At 45.4% G+C, this 14,529-nt stretch overlaps 1 protein-coding gene across 7 annotated transcripts in view; it reads right to left on the bottom strand.

Annotated features, from left to right (window-relative positions):
- The window catches only part of SH3PXD2A (SH3 and PX domains 2A), a 296,381-nt gene that overhangs the window by 214,479 nt on the left and 67,373 nt on the right, over positions 1-14,529 (bottom strand). The gene's annotated exons all lie outside the window — the stretch shown is intronic.

The raw sequence follows: 14,529 nt of genomic DNA, 5'->3' as shown, positions 1-14,529 counted from the left end.
TTATTAAAATAACGTAATGGCTGCAATAGGCATGGAGAGGGTTAAACATCCAAGGCTGTGCGTACCTGGGTAGCATGTGACTCGGACATCCAATAAGGAAACAAGGGGTGGCAGTGTAATGGGCCCCATAAATCAGCAATCACAATCAATGGTTTTTCCGATCCAGTGATTATTTGGCCAGATAAATGGTTTCTACAATCTATCTGACTTGCCCACACATTACAGATTTATTTTAGTGATCGGCAGATTTTTCCCATCTTAAGATTGCATCTTCATATTTGGAAAGTGCCCATACATCACCTTAATCGATTGTCATTTCAGCTGTTTTACTTCTTTTCATAATGTAAATAGAAGAAGACGAATTGGGAATGCCCACACATATAAAAAACAACCGCAGATAATACCAGATTATTAAACATGTTTAAAAATCTGATTCAGCAATCGATTGGCGAGCCCGATCAATTTTTGATCGGGATCGCCAAAAGGGGGGAGCCCACACATAAAAGATTAATTGTGGCAATCATCTCCAGATCTGAGGATTGTCACAATTAATTGCTGATGTATGGGGCCCATTAGCTGGGATATCCAAGCTGGAAAAGGAGGAGTCTTCCTCTTTTTCCTGAAAAGTTGACCGCCCTCCCTACCTGTGAGCTGAATAGGCGGGAAAGAAAGGCAGGCTAGTTGACTTAGGTCTTTATTAAGTGATGATGCAGTGTATATGATTGGTTTCGGTGCGCTCGTCTCTAACTAATAGCAGGGTTGCCAAGTTTTAGAATCTCCTCTCTGGGAGAAGCCCAGAGAGGAGACTTTCAGCAGCCGTTCGGGGGTGGGGCTTGATTGTGACATCATTAAGCCCCGCCCCAGGATGTAAAATAGCCTAATTCACGTATCTCTGTGGAGGGGGCTGGGCTAAAATGACACAATTGTGACATTTTAGCTCCACCCCCTCCTCTGAGACCAGCACATTGCGGCATTTAAATGCTGCGATCGGGGGGGGGGGGGGGCGCAGTGGGGGTCCCCCTGAATCCGGGAGGGTTGCCCACCTTTCCGGCCATTCCAGGAGGGTAGGCAACCCTGGACTATAGGCCTTCGCTGGATCACCCGCTCGGGGACAGCAACCCCACCCGGCCGGATGGGCAATCAATGCAGTGGGTGGAGCGGATACCGCTGGTTTAGGGAACATTTGTTTACATCAGGTAGTTGTGGGGTGGAGCTTAGATAATTAGCCGTTCTTTCTTGGCCACCATTAATTAAATATTCATAATAAAATGTATTAATTAGTTTAAAGTGCTTTAAATAAATTCAGCTAACAATTTCTGACAAACCTATGTCTCTGAGTCTTTATTTCAGGTATATATATATATATATGTAAGATCAATGAATTTGAAATGCTAGAGGTCACACATCAGATGCTAGGCTGTTTAACAGAAGTACGGCTTACCTGCTAAAGATATCCCCTATATGAATATAGAGCTTCTTTACAAGGTCAGTCTGGTGATCAAGAGAGAGAGTGTCGTCGGGGGAAATATATTGGACATATCCACGTGTGTCTGAGGAAGTGTATCACTGTGATGTGACCGTTCTCACGTAAGCAAAGTCAGATGCTGCAACTAAGTAATGATATACTGAAGTGTAAATATGTATGATTTGTATGTATGTATGTATTATGTATGTATGTATGTATGTATGTATGTATGTATGTATGTATGTATGTATGTATGTATGTATGTATGTATATTCAGTATTGAATCCCGGCGGTCGGGATCCCGGCGTTCAGAATCCCGACGCCGAAATCCCGACAGCCGAAATGCCGACAAGGGGGGACGTGGATCGCCCCCCCTTGCGGGCTCGCTGCGCTCGCCACGCAGCGGGCCAGGTGCCTCGCTACGCTCGGCACACTAATTTATTCTCCCTCCAGGGGTGTCGTGGACACCCCAGGAGGGAGAATGTGTCGGCATTTCGGCGGTCGGGATTCCGGCGTCGGGATTCTGAACGCCGGGATCCCGACCGCCGGGATTTTAACTGCATCCCATGTATGTATGTATGTATGTATGTATGTATGTTTGTTTGTATGTATGTATGTATGTATGTATGTATGTATGGCAAGCACAAAGATGCAAAGGGGTCTATTAACTTTCTGCTAGTTAAAAGGGCACCAATAGCAGTATCAGGGCACTACACTGCAGACATCTGATCAGTGGTATATGGTCATCATTATCTAATAAGGCCGGGGGCCTACACACAGGGCAAATTCACCCAGATTTCTAAGCAACCCGACTAGAAAACAAATTACCCTACACATAGCTTTTGCTGTCGATACCCCCGCAGCAAAAATCCAGCGGGTTTTCTTGCAAACTAAAATGCAGTAAAAACCTAGATAAGGGGGTTTTATAGCATTTTTCCTTTATTGCATCCCCTCCCCCCCCCCTATTACATGCGATCAGAAAGTCAGCAAGCAGAATATTCAATATGTCATTAGCAGATGGTCTACATTGATGATGTTGACAGTAGAATTGTTGACATTGACAGAATATCGACATTTCCATTAGGCATTAGCATGGTTATGTCAATATCATGAACATGTCAACATTGCAACCATATCGACATTCTCATGTCAACCTAATGAACACATAGGGTGTGGATCAAAACGTCAACAGTGTCTAGGTCGACACTAAACAGTCGAAATGCACTAGGTCCACATTGGCAAAAGGTCAACACATGGAAAAGGACGAGACATGAAATGGTCGACATGAGTTTTTCGTGTTTTTTTGTGTCGACACCTGGGCAAGTGTAGTGCGTACCCTCCCTTTGCTTATCGTGCTTTAGGCGTGGTGCCTCACTGCCCTCAGAACACTTGACTATTCCCAATCGTAGTCGACGTAGATCTTTAAGCATGAAAAGTACAAAGGAGAAAGAATATTGGCCCTTATTCAGATCTGATTGCAGTACAAATTTGTTCTCAAAATGGGCAAATCCATGGGCACTGCAGGTTGGGCAGATGTAACATATATAGAGAGAGTTAGATTTGGGTGGGTTGTGTTGAAACTGAAATCTAAATTGCAATGTAAAAATAATGCAGCCAGTATTTACCCTGCACAGAAACAAAATAACTCCCCACAAATCTAACTCTCTCTATACATGTTACATCTGCCCCACCTGCAGTGCACATGGTTTTGCCCATTTTGAGAACAAATTTGTACTGCGATCAGATTCGAATAAGGGCCATTGTGACAATGGGCGGGATTCTCTAAAATCCGCAGCCCTCTTCGCCGGCCACCGCATTTCTAATGACCGCATATTCTCTAAAATATGCGGTCATTAACGCAAGGGACAGCTCTTGCGGTAAGAGCTGTCCCTTGCGATGCGACGCCGTTGCTGGACTTCCGGGTCGCAGACTGACGCACCGGCCGCAGGGCATGCTGGGAGGGATCCGTGACGGATCCCTCACACACCGCTGCGGTAAGAAGCCCATAGGCTTCTGCAGGGAACCGCCAGCTTTTGCTGGCGATTCCCTCTGCAGCGGTGACACTGCGGAGGGAGGTTAGAGAATACAGAAATACCGCATTTCTGTAATAGAGAATCTCGCCCAAAGTCATGTCGACCTACCATCTGAATACTGAATACATAACTATACCACACCCGATCATTACGCCTGACAGCCAACACCGGAAGGGGACATGTGTATATTGTGCACAGGCTAATCACATCAGTCAGGTGTGCATCTTCATTATTCTATTCCCTTGCCAAGACCAGATTCATTAACATGAGGGAAAATAAATCCCTGCACATATAATCACCGCATGCACACATCACACATGGACTTTGCAGAAACAAAACAAACACAGCACAAGGGCGGATAGTGGGCGGGTGACTGGTGAGAGCTAAATGAGCCTGACACTGCGGATCACGGCTTGGCACAGGTCACACATGCTATGTGCTGAGGTTCCCCTCCCATCTCTGTGTACAGTGACGCGCGTTTATAATGAAACACAATTATTTCTTTTCCCTTGAATGCTCCTGGGCCTTCCTCCCAAATGCCGATCTGAGGCTTCAGCTTTCCGGCCAAGACTCAGTGGTTTCCCAACACTTGTATAGGAGAAGGGTGTGTGCCGGCTGTGTTTACATCCCATGATAAATTTAAGACTAACTGGGGGAAATTTACTAAAATGTGTATTATACTTCACATGTGATGTTGCTATGGGCAACCAATCAGAATCTACTTCTTATTTATTTAGCACCCTCTAGAACATAGTAGACAAGGGTCGGGATGAATTCGTATACATCGCCGCCCCTTGCCTGCCAGCCGCCGCGATGCTACCACATATGTACTAACATATGCGGCTAGCATCGGGTTGCGGTGACGGAGACCCCCGCGATACCTGTAATGTGGGCTGCGGGGGTCTCCGTCATATCCCGGCGGCTGTCAGTGTCCCCCTGCGTCTCCTCCTCCCCCCTGCAGCCGGATGTCCTCCCGGCTGTGACACCTGCTGGGGGAGGAGGAGATCGATTAAGGACGGGAGGGGGGGGGGGCGCGCGGACGGCAGGCGGCGATAGAAGCCCGTAGGCTTCTATAGGGTATCAGAGGGTAGCGATACCCTGCCAGGCGGACGGGTAATGGTACATAGGAAAATGCGGTAAAACCCCCATTTTACCACATTTTCCCTTTAGTACATCCCGCCCAAGATCTGATTGATTGCCCATAGCAACATCACATGTGAAGTAGAATACACATCTTAGTAAATTTCCGGTACTTATGTAATATCTGGGCGCCCGATTTTTTCATCGCATCGCATTACATCGCATGTAATAATAGTGGCATACAATTGATGCCGTGCGATTTTTCATTGTAAAGACCCGATTTCATACCCCCACTATCCAACTACGCATGGAGTAGATTTTATATAGTGTGGCGAGCGCAGCGAGCCACCAAGCCCGAAGCGTGGCGAGCGCAGCGAGCCCCGCGAGGGGATGCAGAATACATGTAAAGTAATCCGCGTCCCCTCGTGGGGCTCGCTGCGCTCTCCATGCTTCGGGCTTGGTGGCTCGCTGCGCTCACCACACTATAGAAAATCAACTCCATGCGTAGTTGGATAGTGGGGGTATGAAATCACCCATGGGTGACTATACAATTAAAAATCGGGTCTTTACAATGAAAAATCGCATCGCATCGCATGCCTTAAGTAGTGGCATGCAATGAAAAAATCAGGCACCCAGATAATACATAAGTACCAAATTTCACCCACCCACTGCAAAAGTGAACACTAGTGAGACATGAGATGGAGAATGTAATATAGCTTTCTGGGGGACGGGGGGGACTACGAAAGAACTCTCAGAATTTCATTAGAATCTAGTTCTTGAAATACAAATTCAATATTTAGGTGGGGTGAGGAAATACCGGCACTCTCGTATTCAGTGCAGTCGTTAACTACAGCATTGAAGGGTGTCAGATCCGACATTTATTTTTACAGTCGTATCTGTTTGTTGGAAATGGCCGCGGATTGTCGAATTTAAGGCCATTTTCCGACAATGCACGTCCGTTTCCGGCGTTTCACAGCCTTTCCGACACTCCATAGCCAGACCTCTGAATTTCGGGTGATGATGTGCTGTTGGACCGGATGAAAACGGCCCAGGATCCCGACTGCCGGGACGTTCCCACAGTTGGAATACCAGGTACTTATGTATTATCTGGGCTCCCATGTTAAATGCACCCCATTTTTTCATACCCCTACTATCCAACTACACATGGAGTTGATATTATATAGTGTGGCGAGCGCAGCGAGCCACCGTGCCTGAAGCGTGGCGAGCCCCGCGAGGGGACGCGGTCTCATAACAAAAACGGGAGCCCATATATTACATAAGTACCGAATACCATATTGAATACCCCATTAATCTTTTCACTGCCACTTATAAAGGTGGATCGCACAAATTGTCCTGAAAAAGTATTGATAGAGCTGAATCTACAAGGATAAATGACCTAGAAAAGATGTAGTCCATAAGCCCAATAAATGTGTAAATGTATGGCCAGCTTTAGGACACATTTACAGTCTGGGTACACCTACTGCTCCCTGATGAGCATATAAAGGGGAACCGGTGGGAAGTACGTACCGCCACTGTTTGTCCTGAGTTTGTTAGTGAAATTATACCATTTAGATTAGATTGTGTAGGATACATTAAGGGGAGTTTGAATTTGTGTAGATTTATGACAGTAGTCTATATTGGGCATTTATATTTTACTTGCACTTCCGTCATATACTCCCAATAGTGTCAGAGCATCCTGCTTTATACCCTCTCATATACTGTGTGGTCCTGTCCTACAGGAAAGCGGCTGAATAATCACTGTAACACACTACACAGGACACGGACAAACCCACTCTGGGTGGAAAAGATATTTGCCTGACAAGAAGTACAGTCACTTGTCTACCTCATACGTTCCCTCATTTCCTTTAGTTTTATGAATGCAATTGTTACCTTCCGAATGGGTTCTAAAGGGTAATGGCATTTACATATCTAAAGAAAACAATCCCGAGATGTAATTTTGAAGGCTTGGTCCACTTTCCTAATCGTTAAGGCTGACACCTCTGATTATTACATTTTCTGCTTCATTCACACAGTGCTGAGGGCAGAACTACAATTTGTGCTTTCAGCTAAGTAATGGTCTGACTGATTCACACAGCGCTCACCTGTCTCAGACAGGAAACATGTCAAGGTCAGAGGGCACAGCAGGGCTTATAAGAGCAAGGATAATGATGTCACATAGGAACGGATGGCCAAAGCGGACACATCCAGTCAGTTCACTCTCCATTTTATCACTTGTAAAGCTTAGTGCATCTGGCCCTAAACCCGGGTCAATTAAAAGGGCCTTCTTTTTTTTTTTCAATAATTAGAGCATTATTTTATTTAATATTTACAGATCACTAGGTGGTGATTTGACTGGTGGCTGATGGGTAGATGCTGCTACTGGCCCACTGTGCGTCCTGCTGCTGTCCCACTGTTTCCCTTTGGTGTCTGCCACATTGACTGGTGCTGCTGACCCTCTGCGTCTACTTCAGCATCTGTACCAATGACTGATGCTGCGGCTGCCACACTTTGTCGTCTTGTATCTGCCCCCACTGAGGACTCTGCTGAATATGCTAACTGTCATGTGGCCTGGGCACCTGCAGTTGATGTCAGCATCAGACGCATGAAACAGCCAATCAAACTCTTTTCTGAGCAACCCAGGTCGTGTCCGTTCACAACACAGGAAACATGGGGTGCTCCCAGGAAACCACTGGCACCTAGCAGGGTCAGTGGTCCTGGGTCACCCAACCCACGTTGGGTCTGTTCACACAGAGCCAGGACCTGGTTTGAGCCTGCATAAACCTGGGTATTTGGTGTATGTGTGACAGGGGTATTAGTCTGTTCATACACATGTTCAGATCATGTCAATGGATGCTGGCGGACAGAATACTAATGCCGCAATCTTGAAAGGATAAATATAATGACGCTGGAAAACCAATAGCTGCATCCCAATCAGTGAATATGCGGAGAGTGTCAGGGTCAGGCCGTGGATGGGGTGGGTTAGGTGTAGGCACTAAAGCAGTGGTTCCCAAACGGTGTGCCGTGGCACCCTGGGGTGCCCTGGAGGACTTGCTGGGGTGCCCTGGTTTGATGGTCCAGGACCAATTCATATTATTTATGACCAATGTAATAGTCAAATTATGTACAACCAGACATGAATCCTGTCCATTACCACATAATTCACCCTAAGGATGACCTACAAACACAGTTTACTTCATTTAATATTTTTTTCTGATGTTAGTTATCAATGAGAAACTTTTGCCCTAGGGGTGCCGTAAGTAAATTCTGATACTCAGGGGTGCCGTGATTCAAAATGTTTGGGAACCACTGCACTAAAGGGTTAGGCTGCAGGGATGGTAAGGTTAGGCACTAGTAGGTAGGGTTAGGGTTGTAGGGGTGTAGGGGGAGCATAAACATACTTACCTGACCAATACCGGCTTCAGTATATTGAGCACCAGCATCCATATTTACATATCCTCCAACATATCCCATTCCATTTACAAAATGCTCTGCTCCTGGACTTCCCTCTTAACATATGATTGCCATCACCTGTGTTGAACTAGTTAATTGATGAGAAGGATGTTTCACCACAGGTGACCGCAATCATACATTAAGAGGACGTCCAGGAGCCGAGCACTTTGTTCCTAATGGAATGGGTCATATTGGCGGGTATTAGGGTGACCAACTCATCCCTTTAATCGGGACACATATTAATTACACAGGTTCTGTGGCTGGCTTTTACCTGGATTTAAACTGCCACACCTCAAGACTCCATTTCACCTGGTTTTAAACTGCCACAGAACCTGTGTAATTAATATGTGCCCCGTGTTAAAGGGATGAGTTGGTCACCCTAGCGGGTATGTATTTATCCCACCCAGCACAGCAGATGGTTTTCAGTAAGGGCTCAGAGACTAATCTGCATCAGTAGTTAAGAATCCATGAAACTTGTAGAAGTGGAATAACTATCCACAACGTCTGATACAAAGGTAAAATGTAAAAGCAACAATTTGCCACAAATTAGAAAACATTCCTTAAAGACTGTGTATTATTTTACATAATATGTTATGCAGAGAGGGCAGCTCACTGATGCCCCTTTCCCACTGCAGCCTTAAAACGGTATTTTGCCGATTTTTGAGGGCAAAATACCGTTTAAGGCTGCAGTGGGAAAGCGCCAGAGTTGAAATACCGTTTAAAGTTAAACGGTATTTCAACCCGTTTTCAGAGCAGGGTTTTGCACGGTAATCTACCGTTTAAGATGCAATGGGAATGCATCTTTAAACGGTAGAGATGATTGCTGATTTTTTTCAGCAATCATCTCCGTGTGTGTACGCTGCCGGGCTGAAAGATTAACCACTTTCAGCCCGGCGGTACGCCCCGCTGCCCCCCGCCCCCGTCCTGTTATACCACTTTTACACCTTGTACACCAATGGCGGTGTACATGGTCCCGCTGCGGGTGCAGGCACCCGCAGCGGGTCCACAGCGTGCAGCGCTGGGCAAGATGTGCCCAGGTGCTGCGGGAGGAGGGGGGTCCCTGCTGCTGCTGAGGGGAGAGGGGGTACCTGTCAGCCTGACACGGCGCTGCCGCTGCTGTATCTCCCTCCCGGCGGCCGCTGCCGCTGCTGTATCTCCCCCCCGGCGGCCGGTTCTTGCGGCGGATGTACAGTCAGTGTCGGCGGTCCCTCTGGCGCAGGGGAAATAGTACTTATTTCCCCTGCGCCAGAGGGACCGCCGACACTGACTGTACATACGCCGCAAGGACCGGCCGCCGGGGGGGAGATACAGCAGCGGCAGCGCCGTGTCAGGCTGACAGGTACCCCCTCTCCCCTCAGCAGCAGCAGGGACCCCCCTCCTCCCGCAGCACATGGGGACAGCTTCCCCCCTCTACCCCCACAGCACCCGGGGACAGCTTCCCCCCTCTACCCCCTCCAAGCTGCCTGTCTATCCTTGTTGATAGATATATATCTATCTATATATATATAGATCTATATAGATATATATCTATATAGATCTATATATATATATATATATATATATAGACATATATATATATATATCTATACAGATCTATATATATATATATATATATATAATATATATATATATATATATATATATATATAGACATAGATCTATATATATATATATATATATATATATATATATATATAGACATAGATCTATATATATATATATATATATATATATATAGACATAGATCTATATATATATATCTATATATATATATATATATATATATATATATATCTATCAACAAGGAAAGACAGGCCTGACCCATTGTCACAGGCACTAAACGTTTTGAAGAGCTAAAACGTTTTACCTGCAATGGGAATGGTACTTAAATGGCATTTGAAACTGTAATCTGCAGCAGTGGGAATGCTAAATACCATTTAAGATTACCTGTAAACTAAAACGGGTCTGCAGTGGGAAAGCAGCATGATACTCGACTTAACGCGGCTCTCAGGGTAACAATTACACAGCCAACATGTCTCAGGAAGTCAGATAGGATTTCTGGAGCAATTCTCACTTACATTCACTTCTTCTCAAGGCAGCAAAAGTTTCCAAAACAGAAGAAATAATAGCATATATAAATCCGGATCTCGCTCTTGGGCTCAGAGGATCAGTTACTTTATTTGAGTCATAACATCCAAAGCAGGTTCTGCGGTACCGAGTAGTATGGCATCATACTGTCAGGAATGTCCAAACTATGACGCTCCAGCTGTTGTGAAACTACAAGTCCCATCATGCCACAGTTTTGCTAGGGAATGCTAAAGCTTCATAAAGGATAAAATGAAGAGTGATAAACAACCAGCCAATCAGCTTCAGCCTGTGATGCTAAAGGCTGGGTTCGAAAAATGACAGGTAGGCGCTGATTGGTTGGTTGTTTATCACTCACCATTTTATCACATTCTTACGTCGACATTTTGAGCCTGACGACCTTTTTGTGCCCTTCGACCTTTTGTACAGTATGTCAATCTTTTCTACCTGTTAATCGAATGCATGTCCGCCATATGGTTTTGACCTAAACACTGTCAACTTATTATGCGGATTCCAGTGGGAACAGCGGTGAATAATGGGCCCATGTAAATGTTATATCTCTTATTCAGGACAGGAAGTAAGCAAATCATGGGCTTTGTGCAGGACTATTTTTCACTCACATATTTTGTGGAGTGCAAACGTCAGTACAAACCATGTTACCATTCGTTTCCTATAATATATATTGAATACTATGATCACGCACAAGAAAAAAAAAGTTAAAAAATTCCCCCAGGACACACCATGGTAGCAATATTCAGTTACATCAATGGAACATTTAACTGTGGAATCTTGAAACTCTGAGACTTCAGCCATTTGTTCAGGCAATAATGGTCCCACCCCTTGTGAATTAATCCACCAATCCGTACAGTGCATCTCCGAGTCTGACAAGCTGTCAGTAATACTTTCTCTGCTGGAGACGGTAACATTTCAGCCTACTGCAGAGGGCTGAAATAGGAGAATGACGGGCATACTCAGACGTTAAAAAAGGGAATAGGAATAGGGAAAGCGTGAGATTATGAGTGCAGGGACTACAGTTACAAGACTAAAGCGCCGTCTGTGAGATGTGTGTGCTCTGGTAATTATTCTCAAGGCGCCAGAAATAGGACTTTGTTATATTATGGTTATGGGAATTAGCGCTGGACAGCATGTGTAGATATGTGGGTTATTAGCGGCTTACTGATCTTTATAATAAAATAAAAGAGTGAACATGCTAGGTCATTCATTATAAGAGGTCTACCCTCCTTAGCACATCACTGCACTGAAAGAAGACACCAAACCATTTTGCTTTTGTCACGTAATCCATAAAGCATCTACTGATTTATGGCACATGCTGGCAGACAGGCTCGTGCAAAAGTGTGGAGCAGATGTATAAAGCAGTGAGAAGGGAGGAGAAGTGAGCCAGTGGAGAAGTTGCCCATGGCAACCAATCAGCACTGAAGTAACATCTATGATTTGCATAATATATATTTATACAGAGCAGCTGATTGGTTGGGTGTGCAGTAGGGAAATGAAGACAGCAAGAACATATAAAAAAAAATGTCTGCCTCACATATTATGCTAAGGCACTGGCTGGGCTCACAGGAGACTGTTAATGTGGTCGCAATTGGGGATATCCAGTTCTACTGACAAGTATTATAAAGTAAATCAGAATAGAGAGAACGGACACATTTTTTACCTCAGACAACATGGCTACAGTCCTGGCAGAGAACTAAGGGGAAATGCATCAAAGCTTCCAGAGTGATAAACCAATAAGCTGTTAGCTTTCATTTATCTCAGGCATGTCCAAACTGTGGCCCTTCCAGATGTTGTGAAACTACACATCCCAGCATGCCTTGCCATAGTTTTAGCATTCCCTAATAGCAAAACTGTGGCAAGGCATGATGGGACTTGCAGTTTCACAACAGCTGGACATGCCTGATTTATCTATAACACTCTGTAAAACGCCAACAGCTGATTGGTCACTGTGTGGGCACATTTGCATTTTACCTCCATTGAATTTATAACCTTTCACACCGGCCACTCAGCAATTACCGAGCATTTTTGAGTGCCGGGTCATTTTGCCAGATGGAGATGGAGCCTGACAATAATTCACACCACCTGCAAATTATCGGGTTAAAGTCAAGAATTTTCTGAAAAACCTGGGTTTTTCTGTGGTGTGAAAGGGTCAACACGGGTCTTAAATCCCAGCACTCCGACCCTGGTCAAGAGCAGGGTCGGAGTGCCGGGATTTAAGATCCATGTTGACCCTTTCACACCCAAGAAAAACCCGGGTTTTTCAGCAAATTCCTGGGTTCATATTTCATTCTTAACAACAAGAGGCTTGTACTGTGGGGGCTGCACCCGTCAACACCTGTTCTGCTATTGTGTGGAATAGTAATTCCAACGGGTGAAAGTAGAGGATGATAATATTACTCTATTCCCATTTGAGATTCAGTAATTTCAGAAACTCATAGGTTAAGACTTTTCTCCTTTCACACTTTAGTAAATGTACCCCTAAGTGTGATGTCACAGAGCCTTCTCTGCAGACTAGATGCCTCTCCTGGAGACGCACAGATCAGATTCTCAGGCATACAAGTGTATGTAAGGAAGAATAAATGCAGAGCACATGTAATTTGCAGGTTTAAGCAGGACTATATAATATTACACTTTGCAATAACAAATTGCCATTACAACATGTCTGATGGTGAAATGCTTATTTACAAAACAATGACTGGAACTATCTAATGTCTTGTTAAACAAGCCCCAACCATCCCAGCTATTTGCCTGCTGTTTAAGGCATGTTATTTTCAAAATTAAGGATGAGTCTTGCAGAACTATGCAGGTCAAACAAGTAGTTCCATGCAGGGCAGCCGAGAGTACTGCCGAGGCCTGGAACTTGGGGGCGTGGGCAAGCATGTGGGTGCCGGCCGCACCCTGTTCAAATACTGGGGTGATATGCTGCAGAGGGTGTGGCCTGACCCCTCCCCTGGCCAGTCTGGGCTCTGGTTCTAATGAGCAGTGCAGGGAAATGAGTTTATCCTTATAGGCATCCTAAAGCCAATTCCTTCACAGTGCCCCTTACTAACAGTGTTTTTTACTAACATGTGCCCTGACGGAGAATGTTCAGTCATATGCATCAGTCCTTGTCCCAGTACAGCTTACACTCAGTGGTGCCGAGAGAGGGGGGTACTAATTACCCGGGCCCAGGTATGGAGGGGCCCAGGGGGGCCCCCGTTACCTGGCAGCAGCAGCTACAGCAGCTCTTCTCAACCCAGCACATGCCAGGAAGGTGCTTAAAGTGCTATTTATTTTTGTATTTTATTCTATGGGTGCATGACCATGCCACCCGTGATTAGGCCATGCCCCCTTAAATGTACCTGGGCCCGTCCAGGCTCTCTGCTGCCCTGCTTACACTCTATATTCCCTACCACATGGAAACACATACATCAGCAGCCAAATGATCTGCCACTTGTATTGGGAGTATGGGAGGAAACCAGGAGTAGCCGGAGGTAGTCTACATAAACAAGGGGAGAACAGACAGGGTGAGATGTACTAAGCCACGAAAGTGATAAAATGGAGAGTCTTCATTTTCCAAACACAGCCACTGACATGACAGTTAGGAGCTGATTTGTTGGTACTTTATCATTCTCCATTTTATCACTTTTCAAGCTTTTTTTTTTTTTAGCTGGTGGGAGAATAAAATAGTGTGCCAAGGGGACAGGGTGCACTTTTGTAGTGCCCATGTCGACTGTGTCGGCATTTTTTTTGGGGGGGGGGGGGGGGGGGAGTGAAAAACCTCACGTCGACCTTTTGACTGTGGTCCTTGCTCATGTTGACTAATGTATGTGTCGACCTAATGACCCTGTCGGCACAAAGCATATCGAACTTCCCCTTGTCGACCCTATGACCCATACCCCATCTACAGCCCACACTCTCCTGCTGAATCCCTGCTCCCGTCTTCCCCTTATTCCCTGCATATCCCATAGAAAGATAAAGCCTACTCCTATCCTCATATTCTCCATTACAGTGTGCTCGGTCCTGCACAGCAGACACATGCTCAGATCTCATTCACTATGTTGTTTTACAACACAACAGCCAGTGGCTCTAGTGAAGCAAACACAGTGGCAAAAGAGGGGTTAAATCCATAATCCTTAATTAACTTCTCTTAATATGGTCCGGGACAGAACATTAAAGCGGTGGGTGCCTTCCATTGACGCTAGGCACCCATTTACTTATCAATAGCAGCTTTCAAGGGCTCATTCTCCAATACTCAGACGTTTCCTGTCCACAACACTGACTCCATTGACAGGCTTGGCCTGATGAGAACTTTTTCAAATGTACCAGGAAAGGCCAGGAGACCCAAGTAACATGCCCCAGAAAATGGATATAGGGTTCTAAACGTGTTAACAAAAGCCCACACAATCCTCAGCCGCGCTC

Source organism: Crinia signifera, chromosome 6, assembly GCF_055691185.1.
Source record: "Crinia signifera chromosome 6, ASM5569118v1, whole genome shotgun sequence".
NCBI lineage: Eukaryota > Metazoa > Chordata > Amphibia > Anura > Myobatrachidae > Crinia > Crinia signifera.
This window is presented reverse-complemented; position numbering and strand designations above follow the sequence as displayed.